Source organism: Podarcis vaucheri (genome assembly GCF_965113315.1).
Source record: "Podarcis vaucheri genome assembly, chromosome: 8".
Lineage (NCBI taxonomy): Eukaryota > Metazoa > Chordata > Lepidosauria > Squamata > Lacertidae > Podarcis > Podarcis vaucheri.
In genome coordinates, this window is record NC_138766.1 from 89,135,130 (window position 1) to 89,147,836 (window position 12,707).

Consider the following 12,707-nt stretch of genomic DNA (forward strand, 5'->3'; position numbering starts at 1 on the left):
TTGCTTAGAGGGATATAGCCGGCGGGGACTAGGTAAGACGAGGCCAACTTTTGGATGATCGAAGGTGGGTAGTATTCTACATTGCAAAATGGGCTCTGAAGCTCCAGGAATAAAAAAATAATAATACTCGTATTTTGCATCTTTAATCCAGCAGGCAAAAAGCATAAAACAGGATTATCTTCCTGCTGCGTTGCCAAAATGCAACAAGTTCGGTCAGGAATAATAAGGGATGCCAAGGGATTCGAGTTCCTGCCTTCACTCCCAGATAGAAGGGCCGAAACCGCATTTCCGCTGGTTCTAGCCCAGGGGTCAGCAAACTTTATCAGCAGGGGGCCGGTCCACTGTCCCTGAGACCTTGTGGGGGGCTGGACTATATTTTGAAGGGCAAACGAACGCCCCCGTACGTCACCGGCGGGATTTCAAATTTGGGCGCCACCGCAGAGCTGTGAGAAGCACCACAAGCTTCTGGGTCCCGCGCCCTTTCAGCTGCACATTGGTGGTGCTTGCCGTGACGTTGGCAGAATTCCAAGTGCCCCGGGTAGGAACGCATAGTGCGCCTGCCTGCCGCAGAAGCGATCTCCAGTGACATTTAACTTTTGAGGCCGCAGCGTTCCTCCTCACATAGACACAAGGAACATGCTCCGCGCATGCAGAAACCATGGCTGTCTCCCCGAGACGCAGGCCGTCCAATCCTACGCCCTTGGCAACGGACGGCAGCGCCAAGAACTCAAGAACGGCTGCCTGTTTCTCTCTGTCTCTCTCACACACTGGCTGTTTGCAGATTTCCTGGTCTGCATCTGGGCTGTCAACCAGAAACAGAAAGTAGGTTACTGTCTCATCATCCACCCGGGCCTCTGACTCGAATCTTCAAGTGCCTTTTGCAATTCAGCCGGAGCAGCGCTAACAGCGACAATGAGACCGTGAGGCCACAAAACAACACACACACACACAAAAGCTGCTGCGATTTTGCTTTCTTTGCAAGCCAGGAATATTCACGAGGAATATTTTAAAGCCAGGCAATGAAGATTTTGCAAATCCCCATGCAAACCATACTTTGAACTTCTTTTTTAAAAAAGTTTTTTTAAATTCAAAATTACAACAAGACATATTATCCAAAAAATATCATCCTTGTTCCCCCCCCCCACAAAACCCACCACCCCCCGGCTTCCCTTAGTACCAGTCTTTGGTTTCTCTGAGACTGCTGTTTTCTGCATGTTACAAAGTTGTATCGATCCTCAAACTATTTAGCTGATTATTATCAATAAAATGTTTGTGAATGTTTATTCAAAACCTGCCAAGGAGTCCAGTTCGCTTTGTTGCGTCTTCAAATACTTTATAAAGGGTTCCCATTCATCCTTAAACTCACAGTTCTCCTTGTCCCGTAGCTTATATGTCAGTTTTGCCAGTTCTACATAGTCCATCAATTTTTCTTGCCATGATTCTTTAGTTGGGGTTTCTTCAGTCTTCCATCCTTGTGCTACCAGAACTCTCACAGCCGTTGTCGCGTACATAAAGATGTTTTTCAACTTTTTTGGCAGGTCTTTCCCTACAATCCCCAACAAAAATGCCTCGGGTTTTTTAACAAATGTTAAATGGAACATTTTCTTCAATTCGTTGTATCTCATTTCCCAAAAATTTTTAATTACCTTACAATCCCACCACATATGATAAAATGTCTAGTTTTGTACATTTTCCCTAACCGCACTGGAATATTCACACAGAATATTTTAAAGGCAGGCAACGAAGATTTTGCAAATCCCCATGCAAACCATACCTCAAACTCCTAATGTGCTCTGATCGGAACAGAATCGCATTTTGAATTTTGAACCTTTTGCGATACGATGCAACACTCAAAAAAGTGCGCCCACCCCCAAAACAAAAATCCCTATTGGGAAAAATTATGTAAAGAAATGCACACAAGGAGGGAAGTGTGTTCAGTTCTTCGCTGCAGCCCATCTAGTGAAGCAGCCTGTGGGAAACCGGCAAGCAGGATTTGAACACAAGACCCCTCTCCTCCCCAGTGGTTTCCAGCAGCTGGTATTCAGAACGCAGCCATCCTGGCTAGCAGCCACTGAGAGCCTTTTTCTCCTCCACAATTTTTTCCAATCCTCTTTTAAATCCATCCAAGTTGGAGCCGTCCTGTGGGAGGGAGTTCCACAGGTTAATGATGCACCTAATTAGGCTCCCAGCAGGCTCACAGCTGCGGGCTGCGCTTCTTGGGGCGAGCATGAAACGTGTTACCTCCAAGGAGCTTGAGTTGATGTGCATGGTTATTCCGCTTCCTCGTTAAAACCCAACAACAGCTCTGTGAGTTGGGTTAGGCTCAGAGAAGACAGCAACTGGGCAACAGTCACCCACCGAGCTTCATGCCCGAGTGAGGATTTGAACTCCGGTCTCCCAGTTCTGGCTCCGAAAACACTAGCCACTATGCAACACTACCTCTCACTTTTCACAGATATCTGGTGCTTGGCAAAGCACGGCCCTTCCTTGAGTTCTCCGCACGCAAAGGTGCCACATGACACGTGTTCCACATTCTCAAAAAAGTGATCTGACATTGTAGCAGCTCCCATTACCCTTTGGAACTCCCCGCCTTTTGACTCCAAGCAGGGATCTTCCGCGAAGTCCATTCGTCATCTGCTATAAACATTTTTGCTTAGGCAAGTCTGCCCAGATATTCAGAATCCTAGGGTGTGTGTGTGTGTTTTTCTTAGGTCACTGCTGGCTTCAATTCTTTTAACGTTTCGCTTTCACTAATAATTTTGTTTTATAATTAAGTGTTTTAAAGTGTTTTAAATTTGTTGTTAGCCACCCTGAGCCCGGATTTTGAACCGGGAAGGGCAAGGTATAAATAAAAATTATTATTATTATTATTAGTAGTAGTAGTAGTAGTATTTATAAAACGCTTTGAGGTTGTTGGTTTTTTTACAATCAAGCGGTATGTAGATTTTATGAAATAAATCAGGGGTCAGCAAATATTTTCAGCAGGGGGGCCGGTCCACTGTCCCTCAGACCTTGTGGGGGCCCCGGACTATATTTTTTTTGGGGGGTGGGGGTGGAAATGAACAAATTCCTACGCCCCACAAATAACCCAGAGATGCATTTTAAATCAAAGGACACATTCTACTGATGTAAAAACACACAGATTCCCGGATCGTCCGCAGGCCAGATTTAGAAGGCGATTGGGCCGGATCCAGCCCCCGGACCTTAGTTTGCCTACCTGTGAAATAAATAAATACAGAACTGGGTGGAGGGAAGAAGGACACGCACAGGTCATGGGGTTACCTGTTCGGTCAAGATATGGGGGCACCTGGAGATATAGATGGGGCCAGTGTGTGGGGGGATAAAGACAGTTTCGTGTCTGTAAATGCGCCAATGGTCAGATTAGCAGAGAACAGAGGTCTGCCACCTTATGACCTCTCAAAGCCTGGAATGCCTCCAGGATTCAAGGAGATACCAGCATATTTGCAAAGCTGCTGAATGTGATTTCTTAAATGCTAGCAGCTCTGATCTGGAGAGAGACAGAGAAGGGAGGGGAACACAGACAGATGAGGAAAAACAGAGAAAAACAGGATGAAACACAGATGCTGAAACCCTGTGGCTGCAGACCCTTGATAATTGCCAGTTAAAAAGCAAAACAGGAAACTAACAGCTTATACCTGTGTGTGTGAATGGTGCTGTTTCTTTCCTCCGTCCAAAAAAAGAATCACACATACAGCTGTTAAGAGACTTTTGTCAAGGCAACTGCCACCCCCCGCACACATTTAAAAATCACTTCCCCTTTGTCACAGCCAATTCTGAAATGCAAAACTCTTTTTTCAAAAAAAGCGCTAAACGCCGCACATCTGCTTACATTTTTAATTCTATTTGCATGAAGAGCAGAATCCTTGGAGAAATGCAAATATCTTACGGGAAAAGAAGCCTCCTCGAGCAGAGCAGAACTCGAAAAAGGCAGGGGGGGCCCTTTGCTTTCGCGATGGTTTCGGCGCTTACGGTAAAACCCGGCTGGTGTAAAAGAAATAGAAAAAGTCCCTGCAAATGTGGGGTGGGCGTTTGAGGATGTCACAACTGCAGGGGGGCAGTTAATGAGCGCCTGACACACCTCTCTGTCTGATTTTCTTGTACTTTTTGATTCATTCAGAATATTGTTTTGCTTTAATATCGGGACCTGCTGACGGCATTTTGCAAGGATCTCTCCCCACCCTCCGCAACAGCATTGCAAAAATAGCCATCACAACCCACTTCCAACGTTTACGCTCACCCCATGAAGGGTTAGGGACGCAGGTGGCGCTGTGAGTTAAACCACAGAGCCTAGGACTTGCCGATCAGAAGGTCAGTTGTTCAAATCCCTGCGACGGGGTGAGCTCCTGTTGCTCGGTCCCTGCTCCTGCCAACCTAGCAGTTCGAAAGCACGACAAAGTGCAAGTAGATAAATAGGTACCACTCCAGCAGGAAGGTGATCGGCGTTTCCGTGCACTGCTCTGGTTGGCCAGAAGCGGCTTAGTCATGCTGGCCACATAACCCGGAAAGCTGTATGCTGGCTCCCTCAGCCAGTAAAGCGAGATGAGCGCCGCAACCCCAGAGTCAGCCACGACTGGACCTAATGGTCAGGGGTCCTTTAATGAAGGGTTAATCCGAAGACGGAATAAGGAAAAGGCAGCTCCAGGGAGTTTAGCCTGTTTTGTGTCTAGTGAATTTGCTGGACCTTGAGCCAAAACGTTGAGAACATCTAATGCCATGGCTTCGTACAATGGTAGGCGTTTAATCTCATTGATTCCGAACTGCAACTATTCTGGGGTAGGGGTTCAATCACATACAGTGGTACCTCTGGTTGTGAACGGGATCCGTTCTGGAGGCCAGTTCGTAACCTGAAAGGAACGCAACCCGCGTCTGCGCGGGTTGTGATTCGCCGCTTCTTCGCATGCGCATGACGGCATTTTGTGCATCTGTGCATGCGCGAGCAGCGAAACCAAGATGTAACCCTTTCTGGTACTTCCAGGTCGCCGCGGGATGCAACCTGAAAAGACGTAACCTGAACCGAACGTAAGAAGAGGTATGACTGTACCAGCAAAACCAGGTGGCACAGCTACGAGTGATTGGAAGGTATTGAGCAGGGGTCGGCAACGTAAGGCCCATGGGCCTCAAGCAGCCCATGGGGGTCGTTTAACCGGCCCACGATCTGCCCCTGAACCGAGCAGCCTGCTATGCGAGTCCCTGTGCACTGCGCTAAACCGGGGCAATGCGGCACGGCAACTCGCTTCCATGGCACCGGAAATTGCATCTGAGCAGACGCCGGAAATCGCGGATGCGGGCGCGATCCGGCCCATGGAAGGATCTCTGCTGGAGTGAACCAACCCAGGCGAGGTACACCTTGCCAACCCCTGGTCTTGAGCAAAACAACAACAAACCTCTGGGTACATGAAACATATTCAATAAACACGCAAGACGTAACCTGCTGTATGTTTGATAAAATAATGTATACTATTCATTGTATTGAATTGTAGTTTTCAACAGAAACAGCTCATAAAGTTCAACGAAAAAAGTAGAAGACCCAGTTTATTCTTTAATCAGTTTATGCATAAGGTCCATATATGTGAAAGTGTCTATTCCACCTGTCTGTTCAGAGTCGATGATATATAGATGATTTGATATTCATATTTTCTGAGGATATTTTTGAACAGTTTAACCGCTGGATCAATAGTGTAAATTCTCACTTGACCTATGAAGGAACATCAAGTTCACATCATTTAACTTTTCTTGATTTAGAAATTTTTGTGGATGAGTCAAGAATTAAAGTATGTCCTTATAAGAAAAGTACGACTAGAAATCTCTTGTTACATTATAGATCTAATCATCCCAAACATATCTGTGATAACCATCCCATAGGTCAGTTTCTAAAACTAAAACGCAATTCATCGGACCCAAAAGACTTCAAAGCCCACTACGTTTTTCGTTGAACTTTCTGAGCTATGTCTCAATACAATGAATAGTATATATTATTTTTTCAAACGTACAGCTGGTTACGTCTTGTGTTTTTATTGACCCCTGGTCTTGAGCAAAAACCCCACGTCCCCAAGAGATGATTTTTTTGCAGGAAGGAAAGCGACAGGGAAAATGCACAGCATCAAAGACCAGGACAAATGTGTTCTCTCAACTAACCCAGTGGTTCCCAAATGTTTTGAGGGCAATGCCCCCTCGGTGCCATAATAAATGTAATCATTCAAAAACGGCAGTTTGCACAAGGAAGCGAGTGACACAAAAAAAATTTAAGCAGTGACAATTAATTGCACATTTATTCAAAATCCGAATGAAACTATTTAATTATAGTTTCAGCGACACGGATTCTTAAGCCTGATAGTCAATGACACCCCCCCCGCAGCCCCTCCTACCCCGCCACACACTTGCCTCTCAGCGCCCCCGCTATGTAATCCCATGGCACTTTTGGGAACCACTGATCTAACTTCCTTGTAAACCAGGCATGGCCAAACATGGCCCTCCAGCTGTTTTGGGACTACAATTCCCATCATACCTGACCACTGGTCCTGTTAGCTAGGGATGATGGGAGTTGTAGTCCCAAAACAGCTGAAGGGCCGAGTTTGGCCATGCCTGCTGTAAACAAATGAGGATGAACGCTCTGTTGATAAGAACATTGGAAGACCTTGCTGGGTCAGGCCAATAGCCCATCTGCTCCACTGTATTTCACCCATTCTCTTCTCACAGCGGCCAACCAGAGGCCTGCAGCAAGCAGAATTCGAACACAGGAGCCCCCTCCTTTCCCGCAACCGGTATCTGGAAGCATTTCTGCCTCCAACTGCGGAGGTACACAGCACAGCCATCGCGGCTAGTAGCCATCGATAAGACTTCTCCACAGAGCTGTCCAATCCGCTTTTAAAGCCATCCCATTTGGGATGGCCTTAAAAAGCAATGACAAACCTAGACAGCATCTTAAAAAGCAGAGACATCACCTTGCCAACAAAGGTCCGTACAGTTAAAGCTATGGTTTTCCCAGTAGTGATGTATGGAAGTGAGAGCTGAACCATAAAGAAGGCTGATCACTGAAGAATTGATGCTTTTGAATTATGGTGCTGGAGGAGACTCTTGAGAGTCCCATGGACTGCAAGAAGACCAAACCTATCCATTCTGAAGGAAATCAGCCCTGAGTGCTCACTGGAAGGACAGATCCTGAAGCTGAGGCTCCAATACTTTGGCCACCTCATGAGAAGAGAAGACTCCCAGGAAAAGACCCTGATGTTGGGGAAGATGGAGGGCACAAGGAGAAGGGGACGACAGAGGACGAGATGGTGGGACAGTGTTCTCAAAGCTAACAGCATGAGTTTGACCAAACTGTGGGAGGCAGTGGAAGACAGGAGTGCCTGGCATGCTCTGATCCATGGGGTCACGAAGAGCCAGACATGACTAAATGATTAAACAAACAACAGTTGGGTGGGCCCCTCCTGCAGCAGCGAGTTCCAGATTAACCACACGCTATGCGAAGGAGGATATTCTTTTTACCTGTCCCTGAATCTTCAGCATTCGGCTGCCTGGATCTCCCCTGCTTTCTCTTCCCCGAGCCTTATCACTTACCGGCAGATTTGTAGCCGTCTGCATGCTTTCAATCCAGCCCACGAGAGAGAGAAAGACTTTCCCTAAGAGTCAGAGGGGGCTGTTTGCGTATCCCTGGCAGACGAACAGCCCTGCTCTTCCAGCTGCAGTGGGAGAGAAGGAGAGCCTACAGGCGTGCGAGAGAAAAGGGGAGGACACCAGTCTAGCGAGATCCTTATCAGAAGGTCATTTGTTTGCCTCTCGCAGGAGCAGCTGTGGGAAAGAGAACGCACCTCCTGCGCACTCAGCCAGCACCGCCAACCGCGACACGGCCTCCCTGCCTCTGGCACCAGGTGCGCGGCTCCAGTTTAGCAGCTTCCTGGCAGGGCAAGAACCTGTTTTGAGGTTCTCCTGCTTCCCCCACCGAGCCACAGAGAGATCGGCACTTTGATCCCAGGCCTGCCAACTGCATCTCGGAGTCTGTGGCAAGCGAGCAGCCAGCCCTGTGGCTTCAGATCCCTGATGAATGGATTTAATCAAGCCCAGTCCTATTTGGCAGAGCTCGCTGGCACATGGAACGCTGCCTGTTTCGAAAGGCCGGGCGCGCATTGCAAACTTGGTTTGGGGAGAGAGAACCTGATTATATACCATAGAACACCGGTCCCGAAAGACCTACATTGGCTCCCGGTACGTTTCCGAGCATAATTCAAAGTGTTGGTGCTGACCTTGAAAGCCCTAAATGGCCTCGGTCCAGTATACCTGGAGGAACCCTGACAAGACAGAAGTACTGTTTTGGGGGAACAGGGGGCGGGCAGGTGTTGGGGACTCCCTGGCCCTGAATGGGGTAACTGTGCCCCTGAAGGACCAGGTGTGCAGCCTGGGAGTCATTTTGGACTCACAGCTGTCCACGGAGGCGCAGGTCAATTCTGTGTCCAGAGCGGCTGTCTACCAGCTTCATCTGGTATGCAGGATGAGACCCTACCTGCCCGTGGACTGTCTCGCCGGAGTGGTGCATGCTCTGGTTGGACTACTGCAATGTGCTCTACATGGGCCTACCTTTGAAGATGACCCGGAAACTGCAATTAATCCAGAATGTGGCAGCTAGACTGGTGACTGGGAGTGGCTGCCAGGACCATATAACTCCGGTCCTGAGAGATCTTCATTGGCTCCCAGTACATTTCCGAGCACAATTCAAAGTGTTGGTGCTGACCTTTAAAGCCTTAAATGGCCTCAGCCCAGTATACCTGAAGGAGCGTCTCCACCCTCATCGTTCAGCCTGGACACTGAGGTCCAGCGCAGACGGCCTTCTCGCGGATCCCTCCCTGTGAGAAGTGTTGTGCTGGAGACTGTATGACTATGGAGAAGCTCATTCAGGCACTTATTCAAGAGTGGTACAGGGATCCGAAAATCAACAGCGACTGTTCAAAACTAGTAGAATCCATGCCAAACCGTGTTCAAATGCTGCTTAAAAATAGCAGAGGTCATATCCACTACTAATGTATGTATATATGAGTTTTGTACATGTATGTGTACAATAAACTACATTGTTTGTTTCATTTAATTTGCAGAATTTGTAACTGGCGAAGGAAGAGTTTGGAGGGAGGGGAAGGGGAGCAAGAACCCCCACAACCCTCCTCACCACGAACATACAACCCCCCGCAGTCTCTTAAAGCCCCCCAGAGGAAAGGGCCTCCCTTAATCTGCCAGCCACCGAGGCTGTGTGGAAGTATTTAAGATTTAAGCTCTCATAAGGGACACATTTTGCCAACGCTGCTATTCCCCAGCGCTGCTCCAATTTAATGCTGTGCCCCCCCCTTTCTCTCCCTGCTTTGGTGCTGCGGCTGCATTTCTGATGTGGTTTAATAGCTTGCTTTGAAATTCAAATCGCCAGCTGAGTCGAGGGGGGTGGTCCCTTGCGTCCCAGGATCCTTCCACAGCTCTGTTACGTGCGCTCCAAAATGACGCACAGGAATTTGTGTGTTCCCTTAAGCACGTGTGATGCATTACACACAAACAACGCCACACGCCTGCTTTCAAGTTTTCAATGAATCCCTTCCTTACTGGACCCGTAACTGAATACACAGGAAGAGATACACTAAATAGACACAACCTCCATCTTGTTTATTTCTGTTCCGAGCTAAGCAATTTTGCCTTTTGCACACTGTATCGACAAGTTTCTCAAGACAGCACGGTTGTCTTTGCCTTAGGCTTGGCATAACTATCAGCAGAAAGGCCACATATTTCGAATTGCATTGCCCTGGACAGTACTTTGCTTGACCCATCTTCTAAAATGGACTCCTTCAGCGATTGCCACTTCTATCCCTGTTCCAATTCCATTTTTTAAAACGGAAAATGACAACTTTGTTATTTCTTACATTTCCAACCCACCTTTCCTCCAGGCAGCTGAAGATGGTGCGTATCATCGTCCCCTCTTGATTTTATCCACACAGCAACCCTGAGTAATAGGCTGGACTGGAAGACAGTGAGTCAGGATTCGAACCCTGGTCTCCCAGGTCTTAGTCCAGCACGTTTAAATATCACACCACCCTGGCTCTGGCAGGCTGACGACGTGGGCTCTCCAAAATAAAAACCAAAAGAGAAGAACTGCCGAGGGGATCGTTCATAGGAACTTTGTCTATGTATGTGCCCAGGGGATCATTCATAGGAACTTTGTCTATGTATGTGCCCAGGGGATCATTCATAGGAACTTTGTCTATGTATGTGCCCAGGGGATCATTCATAGGAACTTTGTCTAACGTTGCTAAGTTATATTTTCCAGTTCCTGGCAACTGTTCGATTTCTGTGTTTCACAATTAATCTGGTTACAAAAATCAAATCAGTTCAAGCGCCCAGGCTGCTGAGGATTCAATAATCTTGTGCGTTGCTCCAATAAAGTTAAGGCTTTTAAAAAACACTTGACCAAATGATTTCGGCTTGTATCCACCTCGCAATGCAATTAACACTGGTTCCCACCGAAGTTGTCTTCCTTGCTCCAACTCTGACATTCTTTAGAAAACTAACACACAAGGCGTGGTCCACGAAAGTTAAGGCACGGTTACTAACCCCTAGGAACCAAGTATCAAGCCATTTGTTGTGCAGGGGAACAAAATCACGTCACACGTTCCTGACTGATAACCTGGAGAATATTCCGCTCGCCTTAGGCGAGTGACGTAACAATATGGAAGCACTCTTGGGGATTTTGGATGTGTGGGGAACCTACTTCGCCCCAGGGGCCACATTCCCTGATTGAAAACCTTCTGAGAGCCAAATGCCATGGGCAAGGCCAGAGGTAATAGTGCGTGGGACAATGAATTGAAGCTTTTTCCTAAGTAGGCTAGTTTCCACAGACTGCAACCATGGAGCTACGTCAGAAAAAGAGCAATCTCTGCCCCGAGCTGCATACAAACTGGAATCCTGACACTGAGGGAGCCAGGAAAGGACAAGGGAGGAATAGGAAAGGGTCGCAAAGGATGAGTGCAAACCTGTCATGGCGATGACTTTCAGATCAAGGGCCACATCCCCCCCCCAGGGGCCAGATGTCAGAGGCAAAATTCAGCACAGCAACGTATGTCCTGAATGGGGTAACTGTGCCCCTGAAGGACCAGGTGTGCAGCCTGGGAGTCATTTTGGACTCACAGCTGTGCATGGAGGCGCAGGTCAATTCTGTGTCCAGGGCAGCAGTTTATCAGCTCCATCTGGTACGTAGGCTGAGACCCTACCTGCCTGCAGACTGTCTCGCCAGAGTGGTGCATGCTCTGGTTATCTCCCGCTTGGACTACTGCAATGTGCTCTGTGTGGGGCTACCTTTGAGGGTGACCCGGAAACTACAACTAATCCAGAATGCGGCAGCTAGACTGGTGACTGGGGGCGGCCGCCGAGACCACATAACACTGGTCTTGAAAGACCTACACTGGCTCCCAGTACGTTTCCGAGCACAATTCAAAGTGTTGGTGCTGACCTTTAAAGCCCTAAATGGCCTCGGTCCAGTATACCTGAAGGAGCGTCTCCACCCCATCATTCAACCCAGACACTGAGGTTGAGTTCTGAGGGCCTTCTGGCGGTTCCCTCGCTGCAAGAAGCCAAGTTACAGGGAACCAGGCAGAGGGCCTTCTCGGTGGTGGCACCCGCCCTGTGGAACGCCGTCCCACCAGATGGCAAAGAGAAAAATAACTACCAAACTTTTAGAAGACATCTGAAGGCAGCCCTGTTTAGGGAAGCTTTTAATGTTTAATAGGTTATTGTATTTTAGTGTTTTGCTGGAAGCCGCCCAGAGTGGCTGGGGAAACCCAGCCAGATGGGCGGGGTATAAATAATAAATTATTATTATAAAAATCATTTTTCATTGGAGTACTTTCAACACACCGAAGCACCTCTATTCTTTATATGGGGGCGGCGGGAGAGGGAGGCATGATCAGAGCTCAAGAACACCTTCCAGCCAAGTACAAACATTCAAGGAGGATGTGAAGCCGGAGGATGGCCAGGTACAGAAGCCTAAAGGGCCACATTTGGGCGCTGGGACCCCTGCTTTCGGCCCTTAGGAACATGGCACACCTTCAGGTTGGTAAAAATACCTCCAAACACCAACACACAGGGCATCGCATTTCAAAACTTCCTCCTACTCTAACACCACAGAGTCAAGAAAGGAAATGCCCTCGAATCGTTGCCCAGAATGCTGACCGTGGGCTGGACCCAAAACGACAAAATGGCAAGCAAAGGAAAGATGTGCAAATGTCAAAACTCCGTCAACACAGGGCGTGCGCATAGGAATGGCGTCAGCCGTGCTCCAGAGGCAGCTTGGACCACAACCATGTTGTTTTAATAATATAAATAATAAAAATAAAAGTTACTTACCTAAATCAGCACACGCATCCAAGAAATCTCCCAACAGATTCAAAAGCCGGGAGCAGTGAATTCATCTGCCTCCAACAAATTCCATGCTCAGCAGTTTCCCAGGTCACCATCCAAGCCCCACGCCTGTAAAGATATTGACAACAGGAACAATGATTTGTATTATTATTATTATTATTATTATTATTATTATTATTATTATTATTATTAGTTTTTAGATATGCTGTAAGCTGCCCAGAGTACCTGGGGAAACCCAGCCAGATGGGCGGGGTATAAATAAAATAATAATATCTGCTAGGATGGATCTTTAGGATTATCTT

General features: G+C 47.7%; 1 protein-coding gene across 1 annotated transcript in view; it reads right to left on the minus strand.

Moving 5' to 3' along the window:
* The window catches only part of PTP4A3 (protein tyrosine phosphatase 4A3), a 109,424-nt gene that overhangs the window by 80,355 nt on the left and 16,362 nt on the right, over positions 1–12,707 (minus strand). The window contains exon 2 of the mRNA XM_082235989.1: positions 12,391–12,513. The gene's annotated coding sequence lies outside the window, so the exon portion shown is untranslated. The remainder of the gene's footprint in view (positions 1–12,390; positions 12,514–12,707) is intronic.